The sequence below is a fragment of the Pagrus pagrus genome (assembly GCF_965226575.1).
Source record: "Pagrus pagrus genome assembly, chromosome: 11".
Classification (NCBI taxonomy): domain Eukaryota; kingdom Metazoa; phylum Chordata; class Actinopteri; order Spariformes; family Sparidae; genus Pagrus; species Pagrus pagrus.
This window is the reverse complement of record NC_140195.1, coordinates 31,617,118-31,631,036: the sequence shown is the minus strand read 5'-3', so window position 1 is coordinate 31,631,036 and position 13,919 is coordinate 31,617,118. Positions and strand designations below refer to the sequence as shown.

The window sequence follows — 13,919 nt, the reverse complement described above, 5'->3', positions numbered from 1 at the left end:
ATTTTATAAATACTGAGGCATGCACAGGCCTACTAGAAGGACCAGCATTAAAAAGGAAGTAGAAAATCTTGTTATTAAAAAAATCTTTAGCAGCACTCTGACCCACTGACTTCTCTTGCATACATGACTATTTTATTGCCCTGATATGATCCTTATGTGGAAGCCCACTCTGCCAGTTCAAGAAAAAAATAAAAGAATGGTGCCAGATATGGCTATTGGTATGCTATATTTGTATGGTAATTTATAATAATACATTTACTTTATATAGCGCTTTTCAAGGTACTCAAAGACACTTCACAGGTTAAAAGGCAGAATAATAAAAACACACTAAAAACAAAAAAGAGACAGGAGTTATACATTAAAAGCAGTTTTAAAAAGGTGAGTTTTGGTGAGTTTAACTGTTTTAATCTCAGAACTGACTTTTGTCTCGCTGTCTTTTTGAATCTCTATTTCATAATAATTATTTTTGTGCCACAATTATGGCTTTTTCTCTAAAAATTGATTTACCATGGGAATAATTTTTCATCAAGTTTAGTTTTCATTGTGACCTCTTCTTTAACTTGTGGAAATGGACTTCCATGTTTATTACTGTGAACCTCACACAAACATAGACGGATCATCATGACCATGGGCCCTGGACACAAACTCGCCACGGGCCCCTGCCTACACACGCAAACAGTGCGCGAGCAAAGGCGCTCTTCCCATTACACACATAACACCGGGCAACACACAACCACACAAAATTACTGTCATTTTAGGTCTGTTTTGTTTGGCACCTGCCATGTACAGGACAATATACATATTATGGCAGAGACAGCAAGCTCAAATAGCCAGCCATGGCAGTATTATGGAGTAAAACACACCTTAATTAAAATATAACCACCTAAAACAAATTGTGAAAGTAATAAAGGCAACATGAATGAACATCAGTAAAGAGCCACAGCTACGACCACACAAAACCACAGTGAAACTACTCACTTAAACCACCGGCTTTTTCCTGGCTTTCGAGGAAAAGTCCTTGATAAAGTCATCAAAGTCCAACTCTCGGACCAGTTCGGCCTCTATGGCCATGAGTAACAAACTGTTAAGGCGTCTCTGGGTCATTTTTGTCCGAAGTTAATTTGTTATCCTGGTGTTACTCCCACTGCAGGTAATTAATTAGCAAAATGATCACAGTCCAGGGAATAAAGTTAAACAGTTTTATTACAGGGTTCTGCTTGACAGGTTATAGGCCCACCTGTATCTCCTCACTTTACGTCATCAATATCACTAGCAAGGCCAGGATTACGTTTTACAAACCACTCTTGACACTGCAAAAGGTTTACACACTTGGTGAACCAACACGCTTAAGGTTTGCACACAACTCAATTTCACTGCAAACATTTTAACCACATCACACCTTATGCCTGCCTTGATGGCTTGACTGAGACTTCACCTGAGACTGAAAACAAGTGGGGGTTTGCCGCAGAGAATGAACAAACAAACAAACAGAAAAAGAAACTAGTCTGCCCAAGGGCAATACCCAGCTCTTTTTGCCCGTTACCGGCTCACTTGCCCGGTGGACTAGACAAAATAATAAACCCAAACTAATAAACAAAACAACGGCAAGAAACAGCTAATAGGCCGCCGATTCTCTGCAGACACACAAATACAATCCTTCAATACTTTATTACATCCATAAAAATATTTAAGAGTTTACAACATATATCACAACTTTAAAATACCTGGTCTGGCGAACTGTGCCCATTCCTCTGCTTCGCGTCGGGGTTCCATACAACCTGTCGGGGTTTATTTCTCCATAACAACCTCCGAACTATACATTATCCCATACATAAACCCTCAAAACAGGGCCTCAGCCTACCAGGCTGTATTCGAAACCGCATACTACCGTACTGCCTACTACATACTGCGTTAGATATAATGTATACTGCATACTGAATGTGGGATTCAGTATACTACTTCAGCAGACCGACGCCGTTCACACCGCAGGATGCAGTAGCAAGTTTCCCAGAATGCACTTCGTGGCGACCGGCAGCGGTAGTTGTAAAACAGGCGCAAAGCTGTTTTACTTTCCGCTGTAGCGCTGTTTATGTCACTTTATTAAGTTTTAATATGTTTTCATGCGAGAAAGTAACCGTTTAGAACCCCAATGTGCGGTTAGTTTACTCAAATGACGGCTGTTTAGTAATTTGCCTCGATGTTTTCGGAGAAGTGAAGCTCCGGAAGGAGCGGCTCGTCTCAGAGGCAGCAGCCCCGTCTCCAGAGTCGTTCCGCCGGCCAACATGCGTCGTCGACCCGGGGGAGACAGCAGGCCAGTTATCTTAACCGCTGCTCTTTGAAGATTAAACGCTAGAGGAAAGCTTCATGTTTGTAGTGGACAGTATACAGTACAGCGCTGTCTCGGGAGCGTATGTACAGAAATCACCAAATATTAATAAAAAAAAGTTTTAATTAACAGAGTACTTTTTTTCATTTCATATGTACAACAGCCTGGATTTCTATTGTACCTATAGCTTTCGTCACAATAGTCAAGTAGCTTATGCACTGTACTTATGTTGTGTGAACAAATATAAACGCTGTACTGCTCCGGAGTACGTGACGAGGACGTCATGATCCCGGCTCCAGCGCATTGCATTGTGGGAAACAGTAGGCAGAGAAGACTGGTCGGATGCATACTGGAAATATTTTTTCCGAATCAGTACGATATCCGGGAACTTTTCTCATACTGCAGATTTTGCTTTTGTTTGCATACTGCATACTACATACTACATTTTGGCCAAATCAGTACGTACTGGCAGTATAGTATGCGGTTTCGAATACAACCCCAGTTTTCCTCCCAGTTTTCCACCTGCCTCACTCCTCCGGCCGGAACCAACAAACAAACTCTCGTTCCCTCTACAGGTAGGCTTATTTCTACTTGCCCCTTAACTTCCTGCACCTCCCCTTCCCCACTCGGTGCCACCTGCCACACTGGCCATTTGAGAAAATGACCGTTCTCCCTCGCAGTTTATGACAGGAAGCGTCAGATACAATCTTACGGCAATGTACACATTAGGAAATGTTGACTGTTATCCACAATCAAGTATTGTCACGGTTCAGAACCCAAGGCTCCCAAGTGCAAGAATGTATTTCCCAAGTGCAGAACAAAGACACAGGCCAGAGCAGTTCAAACACAAAGATTTATTTAAACCCCAAAAATACTAAACAGACAGGCTAAAAGGGGAACTAAGGAAGGCAGCAAACAATTAACACAGAGCGCTGTCTGTAAAAGCACGAGACAGGTACGGGAATTTACTACTACCAGAATAGACGAGAGAGAGTGAGCTGGGCAGTCTTTGGTTGCGGGCTGGAGGGGGAGAGGCAGGCGGCGATGACGTGGTGCGGCCAGGTGGAGAAACGGCGGACAGGTGCAGCGTTCTGGGGAGAGCCGGAATGAGGATCCGATGAGCTGGGTGAAGCCACGGCGGAAGCAACTGGAGAGCAGGCGGGTCCGGGAGCGCAGGCGGAGAGGGGAAACTGGAGGCAGAGATGGAGACAGGGATCAGGAATAGTTCACCAGAAAACGTGAAAAACTAGGTATCTCAATACTGACTGATAATCAAGTTACGGTCCGTCGTCGGGTTTTGGAAGGCGTCTGGCTTTTATGGCGGCAGGTGAATTAATGAGATCGCTCCCCTCCCCGCCGCACCGACCAATCCGCTGATTACAAAGTGGCTGCACCTGTCCACCCGGAGCCCACATCACGCCTCCGCCTGCTAGAGAGAGAGGGAGAGGGAGAGGAGAGGAGAGGAGGGGGAAAAAAAGAAAGAGAGGCTGCCACTATCTAGCCCTGGAGGTGGAGGGCGTGACAAGTATTGTTTTAAGACATTTCGATTGAGGCACATCCTGTCCGTCTGATCTGATGAAAGAGCTGAAGTGAATCAGTCCATTTCCAAGATTGCTGTCCAAGTCAGCGGGAGAGGCAAAGTGTGTTCGCTTTGTCAATTAACTAAAGGTCAGATGTGTTTTCCGGCATGAAAAGAACACCAAACTGATCACACAGCTGCTTGTATGCATCAATTCTGTGGCTGAGACAGCTGACTTACTTATCGATAGCCACATTGAATGTTTTTTATTTGGAATTTGCTCTTCCCATCAAATAACGCATCTTTTTCTGCGCTGTCATCCTCAAATCGTTTGTGCTTTCTGGTGCGCTGGAGGTCATAGGCCCTATTTGTACGTCTGGCACACGCCTGGCACTGCTACGGCTTCCTTTTCAAAGTCAAATGTGAAAAGACCTCTGCGCTGATACAAAATCACACAGAGATAAGAAGGCGCACAGCTGTCATGAACTCTATGTCCGCTTTTTGGAGCTGTAAACTTTTCAGTTGGAATCGAGTCAGAATGGTATTCCAGAAATTAGCCATGAATGTAGTTTCCAGTTTATTTAATTTTAACAGCGAGTGTGCTGGCCTCACTCCGGGTGTCTCTTTTCTCAGTTTCATCTTCAGCTATGCTCTCTAATGCCTCCCTTATTTTAATGTAGTTTTGCCAAAGAGCTTTAGTCGAGTCAGCTCGGCAGCTCCACCGAGTGTTTGACAGTGATTTTAATGTCAAGTCTATATGAATATCAGAGTTCCGAAAAACTTGCTCCCACCTGCGAGTGGAGGCAGCGCAGAATGTGTACAAGGATTGCAGTAAATCAAAATACTGTCCCACTTCTAGACTGCTTACCTCTATGCTGTTTACACCCACTAAATTTAGAGAATGGGCAGCACAAGGCACATAGTGGATTAATGGGTTTCTTTGCTTCAAATGTGCCTGTAGTACATTGTACCAGCCGACATGTTGCTGCCATTATCAAATGATTGGCCTCTACAATTAGGTAAGTCCAGGCCAAGATTCTCCACCATGGCAGTCACACAATCTGCCAGACTTTGGCCTGTATGGCTCTGAATTGGCTCAAATGCCAGGAAACGCTCCACTACAGTATGTTGCCTTGCTTGCTAACAAATCTGAAGATAAATGTTAACTGATCAACATGAGAGAGGTCGGGAGTGGAATCTACAATTACAGAGAAATATTTTGCATCACGGAGCTCTTCTGCAATTACTTGCCTTGTTTTTTCTCCCATCATGTCAATGAACTCCTCACATATTGTTGACGACAGATATGAGACGCTGCCTCTGCCCTTCTGGCCATATGTTTTAATATGCTCTGCCAGAAATGGGTCAAATTGGGATATTAACTCTAATATCCCCAAATAGTTGCCATTGTGTGGCGATCCAAGGAGCTCGTCATCCCCTCTGAATGCCAGTCCTCTTTCTCCTAAAAACTTGATCACTGCCACTACACGTCGCAGAACATCCCTCCAATATTCCCTCGCATCCGAAGTTTGCTTTCTCAGGGCTGAGTCGATTGCACCAGTTCCACTCATCCTCTGCATCAGTGTCAGCATGTTGGACATATGGGCTGGGCTCCTCTCATGTTCTGAAATGCGATGTGGATGTTTCCAGTCGCAAAAACCATCCACAAATGCATTCTTTGTTGCCCCGAAAAGTTTGCAGGCAAAGCAAAACACATGTCCAGTTGATCGCGAATACATCACCCATTCTCGTGGTGCTAGTTGTCCATTAGGCAGTCGACTGCACATCATGTCATTGGTTAATGAACGAACCCAACCACCTAGACCGCAGTCTCTTGTCGATGCAGGGTATTTTGCTTGTCTGTTGTGAAACAAAGAGGGCCCTCTTTCAATGAGAACACTCTTTACTTTGTCACTGGATATATTTCCCCACAGCGCAGGATCAGTAACAGTTTCACACCAGGAGTCTTCATCATCATCCCTCTGCTGTACGGCACTCTCAGGTTCTTTCCCGGCCAAAACATTCAAATGATTTTATTATCATACTACATTTTCAAAACCACATTCATTCCAATATTTTTTTTAATTGTACCAAAAAAAACAACAACTCTGAGGGCCCTGGGCACACGCCCACTTTGCCCATGCGGTAATCCATCTATGCACACAAAGCTTCACATGGACACTAGAGTACGTAACAACAGACAGCATGGTTGCAGCAGGTAGGCTGATTGATTATTCAAAACAGCTGCAGTGCATTGTAACTTTTGTCATGATGTTTGTCCCACTGAATATTTTTGCCACTGAAAATGTCAGAGGAGAAACTCCATTTCTTGAAAAAATTATTGAAAAAAAACAAGATCAAGGAATTGTATTGTCACTTTGATCAAACATTTAAGTGAAGCCACTTACTCATTTTAAATCCTTTTAATTAAAAAAAAACTTTTTCATTAATTACATTTTCACACATTGACATTTACACTAATATTCAATACATCAAAGATATAATATCTGTAAATGTTGTTTTAAAATATGTAAAAACAACTAGACCTTTGTGTTGTTGTGTACTTACATTATCCCAAATGTTTCCAACAGAGAAATCCACAAGTTTACTCAAGGTAACAGTGAACATTCATCCCTGAGTCACATAAGAGAAATTTTTCATCAGCAGTGGTGGTTGTTTAATTGTGTGTTCACTACAAGTGATGCGAGTTTGACCACAGGACCATTTGTTTTTATTTGTGTTACTCATGCAGTGTTTATCTTGCCCATACAGCCAGATTATTTTCCTGTGCACTAGCCGTAAACTAACATTAGCCAGCAAAGGCGCACACAAAGCTATGTTTTGAAGGTCCACATTGAAGCCAAGTTAGCTTTCTTGCTAACACAGACGAACTGCAAAGTAACTAACGTAGCGATGTACTGTCCAATGGCTGACATGGCTGGAAAATTGGCTGGCTTATTGTTTGAAAATTACTTTTTCAGCTAACGTTATGAAGCAATCAATGCCAGATCAATGCAAATCAAATCAAATCAAATTTTATTTGTATAGCCCAAATTCACAAATCACAGTTTGCCTCAGAGGGCTTTACAATCTGTACAGATTGCAGTGTAGCAATGTTACAGCTAGATTGCTAACCTTAGCTTGCTTGCTGGACTGCTTCTACTACTTCTACATTTGTACTAAAAATACCATTTTATTTTAGGGTATGTGGCAAGGGGTGCTTCACCATGTCACAGGCATGCATGAATGGGCCCTTGGCAGATGTCAACATCCACCCCTGGCTTTGGCGAGTCACAAGAAAGACTACATGATATCTGGCTCTGCAGCATATGAGTCACTCTCACAGATTATTATCAACAGACGCTAGCTGAACACCACCATTTTGTCTACTAAAGTACGTGTAAGCTTTTAGTATTTTCGTTAGGTGAATGTGGAAATAGATATGTTATAGCATTATTATCAATATGATGTCCATATATGACTGGGTTGTGCAACAGGCATCTATCTGAAGTTATTATTTTTTTATGAATGTTGAATTTTTTTCTTTGCCCTACAGGACAACATCAGCTCTGGAGTCCTTTCAAAACCATGTTCTGATGTTTGCTGGCAAGCAGTTTGCCTTCTCTCTTCCAGTGTATGAAGCAAGGATCCTCCTCGCTGCACTGGACTGTAATCACCACAACCACAGGCCAGTGCATGTCAACCAGAAAGGTGAAGTTTTGCAAGTCGTATCTATGAAAACATATTTTACTGTTTGTTTGCCTGAGGAATTAGGAGGAGCCACCACTGACATGCAAATGCTTTGGTTTTTAATTCATGTGGAGAGAGATTCTACCACACAGTAAAATGTCACTGTCAGCTAATGTTAAACCTGTTGTCTTTCAGACAAAAGAGAGTGTATAGCTAGAAGTTGAAACGTTGCTGTGTCCACAAAGTAAAAGTTGCCAAGGACTACAGCTACATCCCTCAGCTGCAGCGTATTATCTTGAGTAAATGATTGAGCTCTGCAGGGGGACTCCCAAAAGTCACAGATGACCCATGGGCTCTTGGACTTCTTTCTGGAGTTGTGCCCCCACCAGCAGCTGAACTGGTCAAGGCATAAATCCACAGAGGACAGGTTTGTCAGCCACCTGCCTACAGTCCTATCTGGTCTATCACAAGGAGCCACAGTGTTTTATTATGGTTCATGCAATGATATAGATTTCAGGGCTACAAATCATGCCCCGTAATGGCTCTTCTACTCAGTCTCCTTCTCTGTGGGTTATATGCCATTGTAATTTCATTTCATTGAATTCATCCACCTGATTTTCTTTTTTCTGCCAGTATGACACACATGCTTATATTTCATAGATTTCTACTTATGTATAGTCATGTAATGAATTTACCTACTGGTTCACTTCCCATTTGTGTAGGTTCTAATTCTAGACAATGGGAGCAAGAGAATTTCTCAGAGTATGGCTTAGAGAGTTCTTTATTATAAATAACTTTTGACAAACTTGTTTATTACAACAGTACAACAAGTAAATATATATAGATACTGTAAAACTTGTAAAAATATATGACATTGAAAAAACATGCATTTCAGTTTCATAAATAAAGGAGCTTGCATTACAACAATAGATAAATAAAAGGTAGCTTTGTAGGTAATGAACTCACACTTGAACAAATTTTCACACAACATACAATACTGTTTCTTTTCTTTCACTACGAATTTTTTACTTTTCCCTTGAGGTAATGAGGCCACACAGGAACTAAGTTATTGATTTCACCTTAATTGTGCCTCTTTATATCCAATGGTATTGCCAAAGGGGTCAGGGAGTTTGTCTCTTGTCCACCAGACACAGCAGCTTGGTATCTCCACCCGTTTACGGCTCTGTGTTGCCAGACAGTGACCTGGCGGTATGCACTGTAACGATAACTGTCATTGAGAGCTAGAATGTCGTTCCAGGCCTGGCAAGCCAAATGCACGATGCCCTCTCCAATACAGTTCCATATATGCCATCTTTTTAGAACTGTTGCATCTTCAAAAACTGGAATCCTGAAATAAAAACTGACAGTGTATAAAACGTCTTACTGTGATACAGTCCCTATTTGATGTATGTTGATTGACAGTAACAGTAAAATAAACATTGTAAGTATATTTATAGTAAACTACTATTACTCAAGAAATGATGAATACATAGATTATGTTAATGCATGTTTTTCAGAACCTGTAACTCTGTCGTTACCTGCACAGGTTGTAAAGCCACCTGAGATGAATTGTTTTGTGAATTCAGGCTGTTACAATCCTGAACTGACGTCAGTTCAGGATGGTCTTTGTCTCAACAAACTTCGAGACCAAGTAAGTACATGTAGTGCCTGGCACTGAAAATTACTCAAACATTTCGACAACGCCACCTCCTATTAAAGGACAGGAGGAACCCTTGACTAGTAATAGGTTTCTCTTCGTGTTGTGTAGCCCATACTTCCCCAGAACAGGAACGACTTAAGAAAACGGGTACTGTATGAAAATAGTCACTTTATTACACTCTGATCGGTCTATTAAAAAAATGCAATAGAATATAGGAGTGAGGCAAAATAAAACACAAAATCTGGATGGCGACAGACTATGTCTCCTTATGCTCAAAAGGTCAGGCCTGCCGTGTTCACCAGCTGAAAGTAGAGGCTGTGGAAGACAGAAAGAGGGGACAACAAGTCTAGCACCACAAACATGCACTACAAACTCTACATCTAATTACTTTAAAAAGATATCATGCAGTGTCACTAGGCAATATATATACACACCACTACAATGTGTCACCCAGTGCAGGCCCACCACAGACAGGAGCAGTGTGTCGGTGCGGACCCGGCCTTGAACAATCACGCTGCAGACAAAGAGGGGAGACAAAAAATTTAACTCTCACATCACCATCCAGGAAAATAACACACATTTCATAACCAAAAATAATTGGCCTCAAACCTACACCTATGCTTTAAGAAAACACCTACACAGGAACTAAACCCATAAATGAACACACAGAAATGAAATTTAACTGTAGAAAACAGTGGCTGGGCTGGTCCTTAAAAAGGGAAACATAAAATCTATTAGTACACATTCCAGGCACCATCCTTAATAAAAACACTAAAGATTAATAGCATATAAGCCTACTTTGCCATCCATAAATTCACGCACCCTTGTTCACGTGGCAATTTTTCTGCTTGGGCAGAGGGCAGGTCCCAATTTATGAGACTCTCTAAAAAGAGAACATTATAAATATCAGGACTTGGGCATACATTACAATACAAACATAACTTAATACATTAATTACCGGACCTTACCACAGTCGCTCTCGTGGTCACCCCTCGACTGGAAGACACAAATATAAAACAGATATAAGCTTTCAAATCGCGATGTTGCTTCCACACAAGTTAAACAACAGCAAACAGCCCGCTACATGTACCCGCATTAAAACAACGCCAGACACAACCACAAACTCCTGCATTACCGTGAAATCTGGCTATCACGCCGTGTGAGCCGAGATGCCCAGCCGCTTCCGCCAGAGCAAAAGGGCTCTCTACAACTGCCCGCTGAATTTTATCACTTCCTGACTGCGGGTGGTCACATGACTGGATCTTGTCATGTGACATGCGTCTTCTACCCTCCCACATACAGTTAGTTGACAATTAGTCTATTGTGTTAGGTATACGCTGAAACATTAGCGCACCTATTCTGCTAAATGAGAGTTGTAATTGAAACTTGCATCAATAAAGAAGTGTGGCAACTCTATAATTAGGCTATAATATGCGGTCGTACTAGTTCACTAAATGTTAGCCTTAGCATGCAGCAAATTCAGCTGTGCTGACACTGCTGAAGCTCACGCTGAAAAAAAGACGAAACAGCCATTAATTAAACTGATTAAGTTAGCAAGCCAAAACGGCCATCTTATATGAATGTACAGTATCATGCAAGAAGTGAGTAACTCAACATAATTAAACATAAATAACCATACGTTATATTGTGCTAGCCAACAAGCTAATAACAATGTTACAGTTTATAAATACAATTCCTAATAAATATAACCTTTGTCAAACGGTAAAAAAGTGTAACTCTTCTACATGATGCCGGTCAATCTCGTGCAGTGACATCACTGTTTTGGTCAATGCTTGCTCACAATCAAGGAGTGCGAGCACGACTGCAAGAGCAAGCAGCAGAATGCTGACTGCACGTCATTTAACTGCTGCTAGTATTGCTAAAGAGAACTTGTTTAATCTTATCTAATGTCCCTTAAATAAATATTCAGGTTGTATTGAGATTACAAACATTATGTCAATTTATACAACATTAATGTATGCATCCTTTAATGAAATGTATAAAAATACACTGAGGTCAACCTTTTGAATTTATCAAGCTTAGAAGTCAGTTATTCCTGTCAGATTTGTATCACCAAAGTTCATGTTTGTATAACAACCTAGTTATGAGTGACATACCTTCACCTCTCTATGTTGATTGTGCATAGCTCATCTTTGACAGTAGTAAATGTAAGTTACTTAGCGTCAGCCAAATTTCATGACATTTCACCACTAATAACTTAATCAATGTTACCCCTAGCTGTCACTTACTGTAACAGCTGGCTAACATATTAACAGTATAAACATTATCTGAATAAGAATTAACTGCTTAACTCATAGACACCAGCCACCTTAATTTTTTTCATCAAGACCCATGCATTAATCCCTGATAAATTAACCATCATCTCCCAATGTTTAAGAAAGTGAGAAAAAAATTCCTGGATCCTTCCCTTTATCCAGCTCCTCAACGAAAGTTACTGGGGTCTATTCTGGGCCAAGACCCATCCTCCATCCAAGTTTGGTGGTAATCTGTTCAGTAGTTTTTTTTTTGTGTAATCCTGCTGACAAACCAACAGAAAAATATATCTATATTATGCCAACATTCCTCAATGCAAAAACTATGTGCAAAAAATGATCTGATGAGTCATCCTTCATATTGTCATCAAGGGGATGAGTGCATGTTTGGCGTTCACCAAGATCATTCAGGCTGACATTCATACCTAAAGGGTGAGTGAGGGATCGGGAGACTCTGTTATGCTGTGGATGGCATTCTGCTTGGTTGCTTGGAATGGTTTGGGTCCCTTTTCCCTGATGGAGTGGTCTCTTGAAGTATGGCACACACATAACACATACAGTGTGTGTGTATATCTATCTATCTATCTATCTATCTATCTATATATATATATATATATATATATATATATACAGTACTGTGCAAAAGTTTTAGGCAGGTGTGAAAAAATGCTGTAAACTAAGAAAAACTAGAGAACTAAGAAAATATAAATAATAATTGTTTATTTTTATCAATTTACAAAATGCAAAGTGAGCAAAAATCTAAATCAATAATTTGGTGTTATTACCCTTTGCCTTCAAACCAGCATCAATTCTTACAGGTACACTTGCACAAAGTCAGGGATTTTTTAGGATTATAGTCAGGTGTATGATCAACCAATTATACCAAACAGATGCTAATGATCATCAATTTCACATGTAGGTTGAAACACAGTCATTAACTTAAACAGAAACAGCTGTGTAGGAGGCTTAAAACTGGGTGAGGAACAGCCAAACTCTACAGAAAATAGTGGGACCCAGCTACTGTCCGGGGAAGTCTGGCCAGAAGTGGTCTTTATGGAAGAGTTGCAGCCAAAAAACCATACCTTCGACATGGAAACAAGGCCAAGCGACTCAACTATGCATGAAAACATAGGAACTGGGGTGCAGAAAAATGGCAGCAGGTGCTCCTGACTGATGAGTCAAAATTTGAAATATTTGGCTGTAGCAGAAGGCAGTTTGTTCGCCGAAGGCCTGGAAAGCGGTACAATAATGAGTGTCTGCAGGCAACAGTGAAGCATGGTGGAGGTTCCTTGCAAGTTTGGGGCTACATTTCTGCAAATGGAGTTGTAGATTTGGTCGATTAATGGTGTCCTCAATGCTGAGAAATACAGGCAGATACTTATCCATAACGCAATACCATCAGGGAGGCGTATAATTGGCCCCAAATTTATTCTGCAGCAGGACAACATCCCCAAACATACAACCAATGTCATTAAGAACTATCTTCAGCGTAAAGAAGAACAAGAAGTGATGGTAAGGCCACCACAAGCTCTGATCTCAACATCATTGAGCCTGTCTTGGATTACATGAAGAGTCAGAAGGATTTGAGGAAGCCTACATCCACAGAAGATCTGTCGTTAGTTCTCCAAGATGTTTGGAACAACCTACCAGCTGAGTTCCTTCAAAAACTGTGTGCAAGTGTACCTAGAAGAACTGATGCTGTGTTGAAGGCAAAGGGTGGTCACGCCAAATATTGATTTGATTTAGATTTCTCTTCTGTCCATTCACTGCATTTTGTCAATTGATGAAAATAAACTATTAACACTTGAAAGTATTCTTAGTTAACAGCATTTTTTCACACCTGCCTAAAACTTTTGCACAGTACTGTATATATATATATATATATATATATATATGTGTGTGTGTGTGTGTGTGTGTGTGTGTGTATATATATATGATGTATGTGTATATATATATATATATATATATATATATATATACACACACACACACACACACACGTATATTCATGTGGGGCATAGCTGCACACTTTTATGCTACCTTGGGCAACACTGAGTGGCAGTTTAAAGATGACAATGAAGATGCTGCCTCAGGCCAGTAAGGAATCTAGTTCAGGAATCAGGAAATGACATTTTTCACATTAAGCATGGATCATGTCTACTTCAGAGACAACATACATGCCATTGTCTGTTGTTTTCCATCTCTTAACATACCAGTGTCAGAGTCATCACAGTCATCGGGTTCACCGCACCCTGTCGCCACTTTATGGTTCAATTCACACCTATGGCTGCCTATACTGTATGTACTGTATGTACAAAGACAGCATTCAAGATATGTTTTCTTTTTTGCAAATGTGAATAATGGTCATGGTATTAATACACTTTCGTGTGATCACAACATCTGTGTCAAACATCCGCAGAGTAGGTTAAAGTTATGGACATAGTGAGTCTT

General features: G+C 41.0%; 1 long non-coding RNA gene across 2 annotated transcripts; it reads right to left on the bottom strand.

The window, feature by feature from the left end:
* Window positions 1-8,332: 8,332 nt before the first annotated feature.
* On the bottom strand, window positions 8,333-10,423 carry LOC311264799. Of its 2 annotated transcripts, XR_014623491.1 has the most exons (5): window positions 10,331-10,423; window positions 10,164-10,191; window positions 10,018-10,078; window positions 9,630-9,709; window positions 8,333-9,510 (listed from the first exon to the last, which is right to left on the bottom strand). It is a non-coding gene; the product is annotated as an uncharacterized lncRNA (long non-coding RNA). The 2 variants fall into 2 exon arrangements; XR_014623490.1 differs by having other exon boundaries at window positions 8,333-9,709.
* Window positions 10,424-13,919: the final 3,496 nt, after the last annotated feature.